Genomic DNA, 18,739 nt, shown 5'->3' with positions numbered 1-18,739 from the left:
AAAGTCTATGACACCTTGGTAACAGTAAACACACAGAGTGCTGAGATCTTGATTTCCAAGTGACATTTCCCCAAATAAGGACACTAGCAAATCACTAATCTCAGCTCTAGGGTAGAAAAAGTACATGGAAATCCTAGACGTGTTTCAGACTAAACAAGTTATGACAAAATTATATAAAGAAATTTTAAGCCTTTCTTACTGGCCTAATATGTGACAATTTGAACTTCTAATAAAATAATTAAAGAATTACAACATACTAAACAACCACAACAAAAAGATTTGTGGATCCATAATGCAATGTTATTTTAAAAAAGAAAAAGAGAAACAAAGGAAAAAGAGGGGAAAAAATGCAAGAGAATGGTAAGGGAGTAAGGTGTAAATTGCTTTTGTACAGAACCATAGTTAATTGTCAAATATAAAAGAAATGGTAGAATTAGAAACCATCACTTCTCAATCACTACTGTAATAAATGAAACAAGGAATAATCATCAGTGGATCTTAAAGGCTGTTGAGAAAAAAAATGTTTGTAGGTTCTTAAAGTAGGTCCCAACTGAATAATTATTATGGAGGAAACATATTATTTTAGACTGGAACCATGTGGTGATCATCACCTGAGTGGTAACATTTAGCATTAACAAGAGAGGGAACCTTTAGCCCATGAGCACTGCCGGTATTCAAACTGACGATATGTGTTTCCTGATGTGATGCAATAACCTTGTCTATTTATTTAAAGATGTATACAAATAAGAGTATTCCCATTTTCCTGTTAAACTTGTCCTGTTTCCATTTTGAAAATGAAGCCAACACATGGCAGGAGCACAGAGCCAAGAGAATTGCACCACATCAGGACCAACGCCCAATTACATCAAAATGGAACCTTATCCTGCATGTGGACTTTCTGTTATTTCCATGACATATCCTTTTATGTTGGAATCAGTTGAGTTGGAATTTACTGTGATCAACTGCTTGATTCTTCACACCCACAAAAAAGTGAAAAATTCCCAGTTTTCTGTTGCACAGGTTGTTCTTTTTATATCTCAAAGAATTCATCACTTGGTATAGATCTCAGTTTTTAAAATCTGTGGAGTTACCCTTTGTTCACAGTGATCTTAACATAATATTTTAAAACTTCTTAGAAATTCTCTATGACGTCAAAGCTAAGGTGTCCTAGATCTTTGCTTCATTGTTCTTTGGCAAAACAGTGAGAAATGGGCTCTTTATTGCACATTTTATATAGTATATATTTTATTGAATATTTCCAAATAAAAGCTTATTCAGATATTAATGAAGAATTAAATGGACTTTAACCTCTGGCTCCCAATAATGAATAATATGACATTACTAATACTCACTAGTCAATTAACCCTGGAATCAGATAATTAAACAAATGTGATAGTTGCCACATGTCATGTATTTTGAAACTGTATAATATTCTAGCCAAAACATTTAATAAAATGATTTTGAATACAGATAGATAGACACACATATAGTTTAAGATTCACAAAGCATTATACTTTTGTCAACATTTTCTTATCAAGTGTGTTTTAAGATATTGCTAATATATTCTAACTTAACATGTTTTAAACTTTTTTCTACAAAATGTTCATGAAAATAAATTGAAATAAATACTGAGAAAAATGTCACAATAGTCAGTGATATTTAATGACTGAAAAATTACCTCTAACTCAATTTTAAATATGCATGGCCATAAATTATTCATTCCTAGAAAGGTAACAAAATGTTTGGAACTCACCAGAAATATTTGTGAAAACAGCTGTTATCATGGGCAAGCCAAAAAGACCAATTAGTGTTGCAAAGAAGCAAAACTGAAATGTATTACTTGCAATTGTATGTGGAATAATAAAATATATGATTACCTAAATTTCTTATTATAATTAATACAACGACAGAAATATTTATAGCCAAAATTTTAATTAATCTGGAGCTTTGCTATGTAGAATACAATATTTTTCACGTATGTTTTAATTATCCTTGTCATAAGAAAGGAAAAAGCTTTACCATTTGCTCATTTTACACATATGAATATCTAAGGATGCATTATTACCAATAAAGATATCTAATTTAAATTCAACACCTTACACAACCCAATATAAGAACTTATTTCTGAGAAAAACCTCATTAATAGCAATGATTTGTTCTATTATTACAAGGTAACATATAACCTTGATCACATTTATAAAACACAGAAAAGAAAAATCACGCAAAAATACCATCATTTTCCAAAAATAATCTGGAGTTAAATTTTAACATGTTCATGTATATCTTTCTAGTTTATTTAAAATAGCTTAATTTAAAACACTTTAAATTATGGTGATGATACCAATATAAACCTTTTTTCCACTTATTAATTTTTTATGTAACAATAATCAAAGGTAGCATAATCAATGACTGCAAAAATTAAATTCTCCAGCTATGTCATTATTTTCATTTTTCCCTTCATTATATTTTATTGTACAAATAATTCATGTGTCTCATAAATCCAATCTGGCGTTGCTGTGGCTGTGCCATAGGCCAGCAGCTGCAGCTCTGATTAGACCCCTAGCCTGGGAACCTCCATATGCTGTGAGTACAGCCCTAAAAGACCAAAAAAAAAAAAAAAAAAAAAAGAAAGAACGGAAAAGAAATAAGAGCCCCTTAGTGCACAAATCTGCCTTGAGTTTTTATGGTTCTTTATTCACTATTTGCTGTTTATTTAGAATTACTAGGAGGCATCTCAGAGGCTCCCCTGTGTTCTACAGGTACCACTCCAGTAGCAGGTCTAGTTCCACTTAATAATCAGAATACCTTCAGGCAATGATGTAATCCTTTTGTTGCATGTAAACTCAATGGCATAAGAATTCAATAGTTAGGCAGCATCTTAATGCCCAAGTCAGTGAAACAATTGTTGAGTCCACAGGTGGAAGTCCAAGCCCAAGTATAAGACTGAGGTCTTGAGGATAAGAAACAATTTAAGAGTGAGTAATTAATTTCTTACTTTATTTCCTTGATTTCTATATCTTTGTACTCTCTTTCAACAGGTTAAAGAGGTCTATAGAATGGCAGCTAGTTCAGATAATAGACCACATGCTTTACAACAGATCATTAAATTCACAAGATTTTTCTCCCACCTACAACTGTCATTTTGTTTTAAATTGATTTTTATTGGCTTCTAAGTCAAGCTATTTCTTAATGGTGGGGAAATGGTAAGACCTATGACTTACATAGGCTTGAGCCTACTGCATTACTTCTTTTGCTATGAAAAAAATTCTGTGATCAGAAACAGTGCTTATTACAGCAGGCTTATTAAACCTATGGAGAGTGATAGTGCCATATTATAGGTTCAGCAGGAAAAGTCAATTCATATTCACAGTAAATGACTCTTCTAGTGAAGACACATTTCTGCATCTCCTCTCATATAAGAGGTTCAAGATAACCTTCCACCAGGTGGCTAGCTGATACACTCAGAAAAGGATGTTATTTGAATAAGTGCAAAGGAAAATTTTAAGAATAAGATAATATGGTCCAATGGATTATTCCTAGAAGACTAGAAGTCTCAAAACTGATCCTTTCCTTTAACCAATTAGGAAATTGAATCAGTAGTAGAAAATATTCCCTCAAAGAAAATATCAGGCTCATATAACTTTACATCAGGAGCCAACAAACAAACAGGAAAAAGATAATTCTTATTTTAAGCTAATTTATGCATATTTCAGAAAACGGAAAAGTAGGAACAGTCTGCAACTTATATACAAGTCTACTATAGCCTTGATATCAAAATAAAATAAAACAAAAAATACAGCATGGATAATAATATAAGTACATATCGAACTAGGTAAATATAGATACAAAAATAGAAAGGAAAGATAAGCATCTCAGCAGTTTATAAAATATACTAACCAAGACGGACTTATACCAGAGTAGCTAGTTTGGTTTATCATTAGAAAATGTAATAATAATGTAAATAAATAAATTATGTTTTTTAAATAAAAGAAAAATGATTTTATAATTTCAACAAATATTTATAAAAAAGAAAAAACAAGCTAGAAATAGAGACAATCTTACTTATTTTGATAAAGGATATCTAAAAAAGCTTATAGAAAACAATATGCTTAATTTTCTTTAAATCAGAAATGGTACAAGGAAGACCATTATGAATTTTAGTCAATATTTTACCAGATGTCTTATATAACAAAAGAAGAAAATTAAAATTCATGAGGCTTAATGGTAAAAACACATTGTGTCATTCAAAAATGATGTGTAAGGAATTCCCTAGTGACCCAGTGGGTTAAGAATCCAGCATCGTCAGTGCTGTGGCTCAGGCTATATATGTGGCATGGGTTCAGCTTCTGGCCTGGGAACTTTCACGTGCTGCAGCCAAAAAAAAAATGATATGCATATGATTGTTTATACAAATATACAATCATTTAATTGTTATCCAAGTTAAAACTACATGAGCAATTATAAGACAAATATACATAAATTACATTCTTGCACACCAGCAGGAAATTTAGTTAAAATAGTATAATCATAGCAAATAAAACATAGAAATTACATCAGAATTAATTATTAAATGATTTAAAACTATTTCAAAATATTTTAAAAACTAAAATAAGTTGATTGGTACACAATGAGCTTCTATAGGAAGACATACAACTTTGGTATATTAGTAATGTCTCTTCTATGAAAAAGTCTGTTAATGTCATGAATCTTAAAAGTGATTCTACTATGTTGGCCTTTACCAGTAAGCCTTCTCATTTTTAATTTTCTTGTTTGTAGTCATGGCCTTTTCCTTTCCACTTAAGAGAAGTTCCTTTAGTTTTTGTTGTAAAGATGGTTTATTGGTGTTGAATTCTCTTAGCTTTTGCTTGTCTGTAAAGCTTTTGGTTGCTCCTTCAGATGTGAATGAGAGCCTTGCTGGATAAAGTAATCTTTGTTGTAGGTTTTTTTTTTTTTTTCCTTTCATCATTTTAAATGTATGGCCACTCCCTTCTGGTCTGCAGATTTTCTGCTGAAAAATCAGCTGATGACATTATTGGGATTCCCTCAGATGTTATTTGCTGCTTTTCCCTGTTTGCTTTCAACATTTTCTCTTTGTCTTTAATTTTGGTAAGTTCCTATATTATTGAAATATAAAACTATATTAACCTAAAGAAACAGAAAAACACTATGAAGAAAATATTACATGAACTTTAGTTCAAGGTGAGTATTAGAATATATCGACATATTTTTTTCTTCTATGTTTAAAGAGCCTCAAATATAACATTAGTTCTAAGTGGCAATTACCATTCTGTGTGACTGAAGACCAAAATAATGTTTATAAACCTTGGATAAATAGTCATTTCACAGTGCTAAAACAACATTTATTTGAGATTGTTTATATGCTAAGCATTTTACATGGTTCAAAAGAGTTAAGTGTTGTATTATGACAAAGTAGAGCCATATTTTAGAAAGCATGCTCATCTCAGCTGGAAAAAGCAAAACTTTGTTAGATTCTCCCCATTGATAGTCAGGAAGGAGTGTAAGGTAATTTGAGAGAGGTTTTACCTCAGAAGCTCATTCTTTGATGTCCTCTTCCTGCATTAAATTGTGTTTTAATGGGTAAAGTGCTCTGGATCAATCATTTTATAACACTGAATTGTAAACATAATGATTTTCTTGGATGGGAGAGGAAGGTTTAGAAATGAATTTGTCTGAAGGGTGATTGACAGATAAGAAATAGTGTCATTAACGAATATTTATTGAGTCCCTAAGGCACACAGGGCTGTATGCCAGAGAGAGGTACAGATGTGTTTTTCTGGAATGAAGCCTGAAAAGGTCTGGGTAACACAGGAAAACTAGGACTCAAGCTCGGCTTAGGTCCTCATTACTTTCCCTTTCATTTTTCCTTCCTGAACAATTTCCTTTACTGTTTTAATTTTTTTTTTATGTGACCCTCCCTCCCCTTAATTCTTTTTCAGCTTTGTTGTTCTCTCACAAGATTTAAACGGAATTTAAAATGCACACAATATCTAAGAATCTGAAGTTTATGTAGTGACACAGATCTCTACCTTTCCACTGTTTCATATCTTTAATATTCTACTCATGTGAACTCTCTACAGAATTTAGGACTTTGGAAATTGTCCTTTTTTTTTTCTAAGAAAGTAGGTCAAATTTACTATTTTTTTTTTCCTTTCCTTCACTTTTCTATAAATGTTCAAGGCAGATCACAGCAAACATGTTGTTAAAGTATCTTGCAGGTACAGTGAAATTCTATCTCCATTCAGGACAACCTGTCTTGGCTGACATCATGTTCTGACCTTGAAGAGGCAAAGGCTTCATTGCCTTTTCACAGTAGATTAAGTAGATCTTTATTTTATGCTGTACTTCCTTTCCATTTCCCCTCTGCTCAACTCTCTCTCTAAGGCTTTTCCATTTTAATTAGACTATTTAATTACACAAGAGAATATCACACATATTTAAAGCCAGTAGAATTTTTTTACCCATTTTTTCAAACGTGGCCTTTTAACTCAGTTAGGAGCTTTTCAAAATCCTATCTTCTTAAAAGCACAGATAAGGTACATATTAATACTTGAGATTCTCTATTCATTCCCATTATGTCTTGGGCAAGCTATTTTTTAGTATCATAGTTAGTTATCTTTACTGCCCTCCACAGTTTCCTTTTCCAGTTTGCTATTTACAATCTCTATTTTCTCTTTTGTTTAGGAGGCAGAATCCCTGAATGATTCAACATGCATTCCAAACAGTAATTGGAAATTGTGCTTGCTGCAAGAATTCATTAGGTTTAGTGCTTAGACCATAAGCCCAAAATCAAAGGAATTTAAAATATAGTTCAGGATGGTAAAGCAGTCAATGGCAGGAGAATTGTGACAATACTAAGTCATAAGTTAAGACAAACCCTCAAGAGTCCTGTGCAGGCAGCTTTTCATAAACATCTTTAATGACCAACTTACTATTGCCTGGAATCACATTTTAACAGAGAATGTGATGTGGAAAAGTTTTCAGTCACCCAAGTCGTTTCCTGGCATGGTTGGTTTGCCTCTCCTATAGGAGCCAAGGCTCTACAACTCTTGCAAATGACAGTGTGGGAGGGGTCAGTACGGACTCTGGGTCTCTCTCACTGTAGTTGTCCTTTTTTCTTAATAATTGGTGTTTATCAGTGGGGTAATTAATAAAATTGTCCAAGACAAAATCTACATTGGGGCCCTTCCCTTTGTCATCCATGACTACATACACTTTGAAAAAAAAAGAATATCTCTATCTTCTTTTGACATTAAAATTGAATTTGACTAAAGATGAATTTTTTGATCTTTGGATAGGAAACTACTATTCTGATTGTGACTGTAGAGCAACAGGGAGTCCTTGCCAAAAACAACAACTGTGAGCAACCTAGGCTATGAGCAATAGGAATGCACATTGCTTGAGCTCACGGCTCTTTGAAATGTTATCCCATATAGAGGTTTTGCTAAAGGAAGAGAGACTGAGACAAACCCAAAAAATACTAGCAATTTATTTATTCAAAACTAGAAAGTGAAAATGTTCTTAGGGGCTCCCTAAGCAGTATGTCAGCTGCTTTGGCTTGGCTTTACTACGTCTACTACTATTTCTTCTTCTGTTCTTTAAATAAAAGGATCCTTATCCTATTTTATCTTATCTTTAACATAGCAACTCAACAGCAGATAAATATTATATTAAATTTTGCATGTTAACCTATTGCCAATAAATTAATTTACATATAACTAGTCTTTGTAGGAAGAATGGGGATTTACGAAACTGAGAACTGTACACTTTCCCTGGAGGTAATCAAACAACAGTAAATTAGGTAAAAGGGAGACTATTAGAAATTATATCTTTTATTCCTAATTTTCTAGTTGAAGTGTTGGCAGACTCACTTTTATATTCCCATAGTAAAATATTCTGTTATTAAATAGATTTGGGAAACTAGAAGAGAGAATTAAAAAAAAATGCTAAGAGTATCTTAGAGGAAGTTTGCAAAGACCAATTATCTCATGCATTAAGGGAATACAATGACATTTTCCCACATCAGTTATAAGGCCAGAAAACAAACAACAAACAAATAAAAAGGGTGAAAGATCACAACAGAAATCAAAAAGAATTTTTTTCTTGGTTATGCTTTCTTTCACTTTCTCGTAACTTCATAATCACATTAAAATGTGTACACATTAAAATGTGTACTGATTGTGCAGTAAATATGGTTTCCAAAACTTTATTATTCATCTTAGGAGACATGTACACACAAAAAGGACTTGGTTCACTATCCTTAAAAGGCAATGGTATGAGTATAAATATTTATAATTAAGAGTTTATGAATTTTTATTGTGGAATATAATTGATAGGCTTTTTTGTGGGGGTTTTTTGTGTGTGTGTGTGTGTGTCTTTTTAGGGTCACGCCTGTGGCATATGGAAGTTCCCAGGCTAGGGGTTTAATGGAGCTGCAGCTGCAGGTCTATACCATAGCCACAGCAATGCCGGATCTGAGCTATTTCTGCAATCTACACCACAGCTCATGGCAATGCTGGATCCTTAACCAGTGGCTCAGGGATCAAACCCATATCCTCATGGATACTAGTCAGGTTTGCACTGCTGAGCCACAATAGAAACTCCAATAGTTTTTATTTCCATCAATTGACTATGATTGGTGGACTATGATTGGTTAAATAAGGTTATGGCTATGCCAACTTACTAGAGAAAAATTATTGTTTCTGATAAGGAACCTAGATGTGGGCAACCACAAGAATCTTTTGCCACATCTACAATAGCAAAAGATTTGTGTTGAACTTGCCTACAGTTTCTCTTACTATATTTAAAATTTTCTATTATACTTGATTTACAATATTCTGTCAGTTTATGCTATACAACAAAGTGACCCAGATATATATATATATATATACACGCACACACATTTTTTTCTCATAATATCTTCCATCATGTTCCATCTCAAGTGATTGGATGTAGTTCCCTGTGCTATACTATATTTTCATAGTAATGACCCCTTATCTGGCCAAGGAGCCTGATGATAAGGGTAGAGGACTACCTGGCATTATAGTTTTGACTTGGGTACATCGAGAGGAAACATAGTTAACTGAATACACAGTAATTCCAAGACAGACAGTCCACATATGCAGCCACCCTTCCTCAGCCAGTCTAGTGTTTAATCAACAAATAGCAGCAGTCCTTTGTTTTGGTAGTATGGAACAGAGCCTGCAATCTTCATTCATTAGAAACTTCACTTTTCTCCTCCCTCAACTTCATCTTCCAATGCTAGCCTCTATGCTAACTTAACGGGGTTTTCTGCTTGGCAGTAAAACTTTGCCACTCAATACTCAATCTCTGGTCTTTTTGTCTTTATTTTTCCTTGAAGTTCAGAATAATATCTGCCAAAAAAAAAAAAAAATCTGAAAAGGGCACTGAAACTCAAGGCCATAGTAAAGGCCGAAGAGATGATTGTAAAAAGCTTACAGCCCCTAAAAGATAAATACAAAATATCATTACCATTCTAAAATAATTTTACTTTCTAACTCATCACAGTATCTTGCAATAGAGTATTAAATTATTTAAGAAGAAATTTAATTATGCTAAGAATTTATGAGGAACACCAAGATTAACCATGTATACTCTTCTGTATGCCATGTGAAACCAATTTTAAGCCCAGTAATGATTTTCTTTGCAAGCAGTTCTCTTGTCAATGTTAAATACTCTACATAGACAGACTGAAAAATTATCCTTATGCCTACAACAGTGGACTGGATTCCCCAGAGTCAGTATTTTTATTTTTCTTCCCTTCTCCTTGGGCAAAAATTTAAAAATTAGAGGGATTTGTGCTAGTAAATATAGTGGCTAGCAGTTGCTGAGCAACTTAAAAGGTGTTAGGTGCTGTTCGGAGCACTTCATACAGCTATCCTGTCTAATCATCAAAATGCTGGCATACTATAATTGCTTAGGTTCTTATATAGGTCATTATATAAGTCCATAATGCAATTTTTTTCTGGAATCAGCCTATTCTTCCAATATTTTATTTTAAATGAAAACATAATACAAATACAATTTACAAAATGCCACATTTTATACTGGCAATGAGGATAAATATGGTGGCATTTGCATAGCTTTTTCATAAATGCATATGTTCATAGTTTATTTATCTCCATGAACCAAGCTTCATGCATAGAGCTTTGAACAAGACAAACAGAGTCTTATTTTGCTAGAGCTTTACTGGCCACAAAGAGAATAAAGAAATGGCTGTAATTATTCGTGCTATGAGAAAAACATATGAGATGTGGAAATATATGTGGGATGGGGGAACCAATTCAGCTGAGTCAAAGAAGGCTGTCATCAGGAAGGGGAATTTAAACAGAAAACTACAAGATGGAAGTGGCTGAAGTCCTATTATGCTAGGACAAAAGAGGAAGTGTTGAGATTGGAACTGGAGGCAGAGACAGGAACCAGAATGTGTAAGTCTTCTCTAAATATTACTTAAAGACTGAGCTTTATCCTAAGGGAATGCAGAGATGAAAACAACCCTGATAGGGTGAAAAAATAATTGTCATTAATTAATCAGCAGAGGTTCTACAATATTGACTTAAGTGCTGAGGAGAGGAAAAATATTGATTTAATCCACATCCCAAAGTTGACCATAATCTCTGGCTATGACCACTATCTTGATTAAACCTTCCTCTTTTTTTTTCTTTTTTCTTTTTCTTTGTTTTTGTTTGCTTTTTTAGGGGCACACATGGAGCATATGGAATTTCCCAGGCTAGGGGTCGAATCAGAGCTGCAGCTGCTGGCCTACATCACAGCCACAGTGATGCCAGATCCGAGCCAGTTCAGTGACCTACACGACAGCTCATGGCAATGCCAGATCCTTAACCCACTGAGTGAGGCCAGAGATCAAACCTGCATCCTCATGGACCCTAATTGGGTTCGTTATTGCTGAGTCACAAGGGGAACTCTTAGATCTTCCTCTTCTAATCATAGTTTCAGCACAGAGGCTCAGAAAACTGAATTGCAATTTTTCATTTCAGATTTTCCATTTTTAATTCTCCTTTATAAAATTATGCTTTCTTCAGTTTGAATACCTCAATCATCAAGTTTTGGCAAGTGAAAATCTTACAGCAGACAACTTCTCTTCCTATACCAGTCATCAGTTCTTTATTTGGTCATGTTCTTGTTCAGTATTCAGAAAACTTTGTCTGTAAAGGGCCAGAGTAAATGTTTTAGAAGTTGTCATTTATATGATCTCAACTCTGCCACTGTAGTAGAGGCAGTTATAGACACTGGGCAATTAAACAGGTGCAGCTATGTGCCAATAAAATTTATTTGCAAAAACGGGCTGCTAAAATTGGGCAGTAGTTTGCAAATCCTTACTCTTGACTAATTTATCTGTCCCCAGTCTATGTAGGAGTTCTCAAAGTGTTTCTCTTCAGAGCACTCTTCTAGTCAGTTTATCTTACCAAAGGCATATTTCAGGCTTCATTGTTTCTACGTAATTTACCCCTACAGAAATTATCTTGCCAGTGTTGTAGATAGTGGATTAATATTTGAGAATAGGATAGGGTCCCAGTTATTACTGGATTGACTATGCTTTTGCACTATTATGCATGAAAAAGGCCCACATTTCTATCCAATTTACCTAGTGTCAAATTACTTTGGTTCTGGTTTCTGCTTTCCATTCCAAAGTTATTCCTTAACTCTAGTCCCCATGGTTTCTCAGTCTTCTGAAGTTTAGTCAATTCTCTATGGCTGGTTGATAAAGTATTCCCTTTAGCTGTTTTGTTTTGTTTTGTTTTTTAACTATAGGTATCTTATGTATGTAATTGTTGGCAGTTTACCTTTAGCAGTTGGGAAGTATTTTCCCTTAGAATTTTGAAACTATTATGTTTTACTGGTTCTAGCTCTTTTTATAGCATGGAATCTTAATGTGGATTAAGTTCTGGCCTTCAGGAACTGTAGCATACTTCCCTACACCTCAGAAGGCAATTCCAAATGTTTTAGCTCCAGGCCATTTGTACCCTAAAAAACTGTTCTGCCATGCTGTGGACTATAGCCACGCCCTCCCCTCTCCAATGAAGCTTGAAAGTCAGCCTCTTGGGTGAGGTGGGGAGGTGGAAGCCCTTCTAAGTATGTTCCTTCCTTGAACACTCTCCTTCATCCTTAAAGTAGTATAGTCTCCCTGTATTTGCTATTCTTATACTCTGTTATCTTCTTTAACCTTGTTTTTGAAGTTAACCTCTTTCTGCCAGTAATAATACTTTACATTGGGGTCATCAAACTATGGTCCATTGGCCAAATCATGACTGCTACCTATTTTGTAAATAAAGTTTTACTGGAAAACAGCTATTCTCATTCATTCACACATTGTCTATGGCTGCTTTTATTCCATAAAGGCAGAGTTGAGTTGAGCAGCTGAATAGTTGAAAAACAACATGGACTTTGTGGCCTGCAAAGTCTAAAATATGTACTATCTAACTTCTTGAAGAAATGTTTGCTTATCAACTCTTTAAATTCAAAATTGCCCTTTTCAAATTACTAGTGACTTCTGTCTCTGACTAGCATAGATTAGTTAACAGAAGCCAACCTGAGAGATAGGCACCTTGCCACTGGAAATAATCAGTAAACAATCTACAATAGGAATAGAAAAGATTTATTTGAGCCAAACTAAGGAATATTGTCCAGAAGACACAGTCTCAAGTACTTGAATAATATTCCACTGGACTACAAAATGGAAGAAATAGCTTATATAGGCAATACCTGCAAAACTATATATATGGTTTATCAAGAATTATGACTAGAGCTGGCAAGAAGTAAGGATGCTTGTTAAGCAAGGATTGGTTGGGATCTGAAATAGTTGTATATTTTACAAGGTGAGACCTTGAGACCATCAGATTGCAACTGGTAGCTGCTAGCAAATATTGTTTTGGAATGACTGGTTATGTCCTTGAGTCTGACACAATTCAGAAAATTTAAGTTCCCAGTGATGCAGAAAGTTGTCTGAAACCACAGCCACAGTGGCCACTTGGCTCGATTTTGGATACATGAACCAGTTATTCCATTTTAACATTTAAATGCATTTTTTTTCAATGGTTATGGCAGATGTATAATGCATGTTTGACAGACTCATAATGCAGTCTGTTCTAGTTAGAATGAAATTCATGCCAAATCATATATAAGACAGAATGACTTCCCCATACCACAATATGTGAAAATTTCCTTCATCACTCCAAGATGAGATATTTTAGAATGGTTTTCTCATAGCCTTGGGTTTGGCAATGGGAAATGAACACTAATAATTCATAAAATATAGCAACATCACAATGAATCAAGCTATCTATTGCCAGTGATACTGTTCAGATAGTGCCAGCTAAACAGAGTGAATGACTAACCTTGTTGACAGAAAACTTTGTGTGCTTGATAATGTACTTGTTACTATGTAATGTAATAGCTCATTTAATTCTTATGACAGCCCTTGAAGTAAGTAGATACTGTTTTCACTTCATGTAAAAAGAAAGTTAGATACATTATATAACCAAGAATAAGTGGAAGAGCACATAGAATATTGACCAGCTTAAACTGCTTTTGCCTCTTTAAATAGGTTATTGATGATTTAAGTTGAAATAGTACCAGCATCAACTGGTTTTGCTTTTGTAAAACAGGTTGTTGATTAAACAATTCTTTAGTTATTTTACAGAGACAGCACTACCCATGTACAAGATGGGAAACCATGTCTCCAGGATGACCCTGAAACCAGGAGTATTCGGTCTATGTAACTTAAGGAACAGGTATGTTACCATCAGAGCACTTCACAAAGTAAGAATTCTTTCAATAAGGGAAATATGTCTTCCAGAAGCGTAAGTAACTTATATGGAGTAATTCATGAGTAGCCAATAAGCTTCCAAGTTTGAAATTACCTCAACCACTCAAATTTTGCCTCTAAATATGAATCTAGGAGACAGATTTGAGAGCCTTGTCTCCTAAATCCTTGCTGGTCAACCTGCAAAAAGAGTCTTTCTTTTCTTGAAATCTGATGCCATAGTATTTGCTTCTATGTGTCTTGGGCAGTAAGTCCTTGCTTGGAACATAAGCAAGTTTATACCTATACTTATAAGTAAGTATAACAGTAGAACTGAACTTGTTTTATGACTCAAAGAGGGAAGTGATATCTACAAGAATTTTGCTTCCCATTCTTCCTTTAATTATTTCCTCCATTGGTATAGCCTAATATGACTGGATAATAAAGACTGCTATGTAAATTCATTTTCTAAAATGAGCACCTCCACATCTTGACTAACAATAAGGCACTTTAAAGAAAATTCATGAATTCTTCAGATCACAAGAATGTAAGAGGTTCTTAAGAAAAATGAATTTACTGTCAACTCAATTCTCCCATAAGCATTGAATAAGTTTCTTGGAATGCTGAATGCAAAACTGTGAAAAATAAACACTAGAGTATACGGTCCATGGTGTAAGGCAGTTTATAATCTGGTGATATTACTTCTGGGGTATTTTACAATACCAACAACCAGTTCTCTGCCAGACACAAACCTGGTATTCAACAATTTTACTCAATTCTGACTAACTACCTAGAGTTAGAACAGACCCCACAGTTTAGGGGCTCAATCCCATAGGATTGACCCCCACTTCAGATGCAAATCACAAATCCTCAGCCACCCATATTTCTAATCAACTGACTATAAGCTGGTAGTTCCTAGGACCTCCTCCTCAGATTCAGTAAAATGCTATGGAACTCACAGAACTCAGAGAAGCGCATTTCTTAAATTTACCAGTCAGAAGTAGCCATATGGAAAATATGTATATGGCAAGTATGGGAGAAGAAATGGGAGCTTACATGTCCTCTCTGGGCACACTGTCCTCTAAGCACCCCATAAGTTCACCAAACCAGATCTCATTAAATCTCCTTATTCAATAGTTTTATAGAGCTTCATCTCTAGCCACCTCCCCCCACTACAAACTATCCAGGAGCCCCACCTTAAATCACATTATTAGCATAAACTTATTGTGGTGGTCTAAAGAAGTGCAGTATGAATAACAAAACTCCTATCACCAAGAAAATTCCAAGGCAGGGCAAAGACTAAATGTATTTTGTATTATACAACACTACTTATGTGTATTACATCTATATGCTGAGAGGTCATTTGGCCCTTCCTATATGTAGGAAGTTTTCATAAGTTTTGAATATCCTAGTAGCCAACCCAGTATTTGGAGCTAAATTCTGCATTGTGAGGATAATAATTTAATACCTTAAAAAAAAGCTAAAATTATGTTATTTAGACAATGATAATACATTAAATAATAAATGTAAATGTTAATAATTTAAAAACAGAGATCTCTATTAATTTTTTTTCTGAGCTCTCCTTCTAGATCCCAATGTTTTAATTACTTAGTTCACTATATTTTAAGAGTAATTTCAGTAGAATTTCCTACCAAACATAGTCTCGCCTTCTATCTTAAGGGTATTGAGTTTATCTCACCTATATACTGCAAAAGATACAACCCATTCACAAAAAGGCTAGGCTTCTTCAAGTATTTCTAATTAACAGGAAAGCATAAACCAGGAAAAATGTTCCAGGGAAATATGCTTCAAGTAAATATTTGAAAAATATATTCTGAAGGATATATACCTGAAATATAATAAGAGCCCACAATATGTGGAATATATGAATAAATTAAGTTTTACACTCGCAAGGAAAAATTTATAGCCATATTTTCATTAAAAGACATTTAATTTCCATTTTGGTACATCATATTTAGTTAGTAAGGGCTGTAATTATTAACTAAGACATTTTCTATGAAAAATAAATTATAGAATGCTATAGATTGAATGAAGAAGGAAAAAACAGAAAAACATTCAGCACAGGGGTATGCTTACATGTTTCTGATAATTATAATAATCTGCTAATTGACTTCTTTCCCTGGAATCACAGGAGGAGGCCAATTAATATGAATTACAATTTTTCTATGCAGTCTTTAGCATCAGTCAGATGATATTTGAGTTTGTGACCAGTTTTCTCAATATGTTGTCCAATTAACCTCAATGGGAATGACGCACAGCAAATCCCTGGAGTTCTCTATGAAAAGAAAAGTCACACAGGCTACTACAGGAGAAAGAGCTTTTTATATGTGTTGTAAAGTTCACCTGTGGACTATCGTGGTGAAAAACTACTGCCATGAAACATTTAACTATTGAGGTAACCCCCCCAACCAGAGTGTCTTTATAGTGATCACTGAGGTCAAAGAGATGAAAAATAATAATAACAATAATCATTTAGGAGCATATGATTAATCCCAATAAGAGGCTGAGAAAATGTACACAATTCCACACCAAATAAAAAGGATTTGGAGGGCTCAAATTACAGAAATGTGTATGAATTTCTGAGGAAGGACATTTGAAATGGATTGTTTTAACAGATACAGAGCCAAATTACTTACTAAACTTAAAAATCTGCATAATTTCATAATATAATTTATATAAGCAGAGTCAAAATTTTTAGCCATCAGCACTAGCTGATAAGTAACTACTAATATTAACCCCAGAGCCTATCATTGACTATGAAGCAAAACAACAGAAATGTTCATTACAGAATTTTTTGTATATTGTGTAATACCAATGAGATAAATTCATATAATCACATCAACTTGAGATAGACATAATATTTTGTGTTAGCTCACACCAAATTCTAGGTTAATTGAAACCCTTAAAATAATATTGAACATTAACCAATTAGTAAATATTTACCTAGTCAACAAATAGTATTAAGAACATCACAATAGAGATCCAAAATGACACAATAGACTTAATTGACATGAGTCTAATTAATAGACACAATGGACTTAATTAGACTCAATTGATATTTTCAAGACTTTATATCCAGAAAAGATCAGAATATACATTCTTTTCACGTACACACAGAATATTCTCTAGGACTGACCCCATACTGAGGCACAAAACTAACCACAAAAATTTAAGAGTATAGAAATTATTCCAAGAATCTTCTCTGATTACAATAGCATGAAACTAGAAATCAGCCACAGGAAAATAAATGAGAAAAAACTGCCTACATGGAGACAAATAATGTGCTACTAAAAATCCAATGGGTCAATGAGAAAATCAAAAGGGAAATTAAAAAGTATCTTTAGATAAATAATAATGAAAACATGGCCATTAAAAATCTATGGGATGCCACAAAAGCAGTTCTTGGAGGAAAGTTCATAGCAATAAAGGCCTTCCTTAAAAAAAGAAGAAAATTCTCAAATCAATAACTTAACCTACCACCTAAAAAGAATTAAAAAGAGCAACAAAAAACCCTAAAGTCAGCATAAGGAAGTAAACCATACAAATCAGAGAGGAAATCACTGAAATAGAGATTCCAAAAACAATAGAAAAAAGTCAATAAAACCAAGAGCTGGTTCTTTCAAAGGGTTAACAAAATTTACAAACCTCTGACCAGGCTCACCAAGAAGAGAAGAGAAATAACTCAAATAAAATAAGAAATGAAAAAGGAGAAATCTCAATGGATACTGCAGAAATACAAAAAAACAAAAAAACATTAAGAGAATACTATGAACAATTACATACCAACAAATTTGACAACCTAGAGGAAATGGGCAACTTTCTAGAGACACTTAGACCACCAAAACTGAATCAATAGCAAACAGATCAACTGATCAGACTGATCAATAGAAATGAAATTGAGTATGTAATAAAAACACTCCCTATAAACAACAGTCCAGGACCAGATGGCTTCACAGGTGAATTCTACCAAACATACAAAGAAGAACTTATACATATTCTTCTTAAACTTTTCCAAAAGGTTGAATAGGAAGGAATAATACCAAAGACATTCTATTGAAGCCACCATCACCCTAATACAAAAACCAAAGATACCACCAAAAAGAAAATTATAAGTCAATATTTTTGATGAATATAGATACAAAAATTTTCAGCACAATTTTAACCAACCAAATCCAACAATGCATAAAAGGATCATACACCATGACCAAGTGGGATTCATCTCAAGTTCACAAGTATGATTCTTTATATGCAAATCAATCATCATATACCACATTAACAAAAGAAAAGTAAAAAAGCCATGTGATCATCTCGATAGAGGAAAAGCTTTTGACAAAATTCAATGTACATTCATGATTAAAAACTCCTACCAAAATGTGTATAGAGGGAACATATCTTAACATAATAAAAGCCATTTATGACAAACCCACAGACAATATAATACCCAATGGAGAAAAGCTGAAAGCCTTCCTGCTAACATCTGGACAAGACAAGGATGCCCACTCTCACTACTTTTACTCAACATAGTATTGGAAATATTAGCCACAGCCATCCAACAAACAAAAGAAATAAAAGGTATCCAAATTAGAAGAGAAGAGGTAACATTGTCACCATATGTGGATGTCATAATACTCTATACAGAAAACCCTAAAAGACTCCACACAAAAACTACTCAACTGGTCAATGAATTCAGCAAGTAGCAGAATACAAGATTAACATTAAGAAATCAGTTGCATTTCTGTATACTAACAATGATATATTAGAAAAAGGCACATAAAAAAACAATAAATTTAAAACTGCATCTAAAAAAATTAAATACCTAGGGATAAACCTGACCAAGGAGGTGAAAGACTTATATACTTTGAACTACAAAACATTAATCAAGGAAGTTTAAGGGGATTCAAAGAAATGGAAAGATAT

Source organism: Phacochoerus africanus, chromosome 5 (assembly GCF_016906955.1).
Source record: "Phacochoerus africanus isolate WHEZ1 chromosome 5, ROS_Pafr_v1, whole genome shotgun sequence".
Classification (NCBI taxonomy): Eukaryota; Metazoa; Chordata; class Mammalia; order Artiodactyla; family Suidae; genus Phacochoerus; species Phacochoerus africanus.
This window is presented reverse-complemented; position numbering follows the sequence as displayed.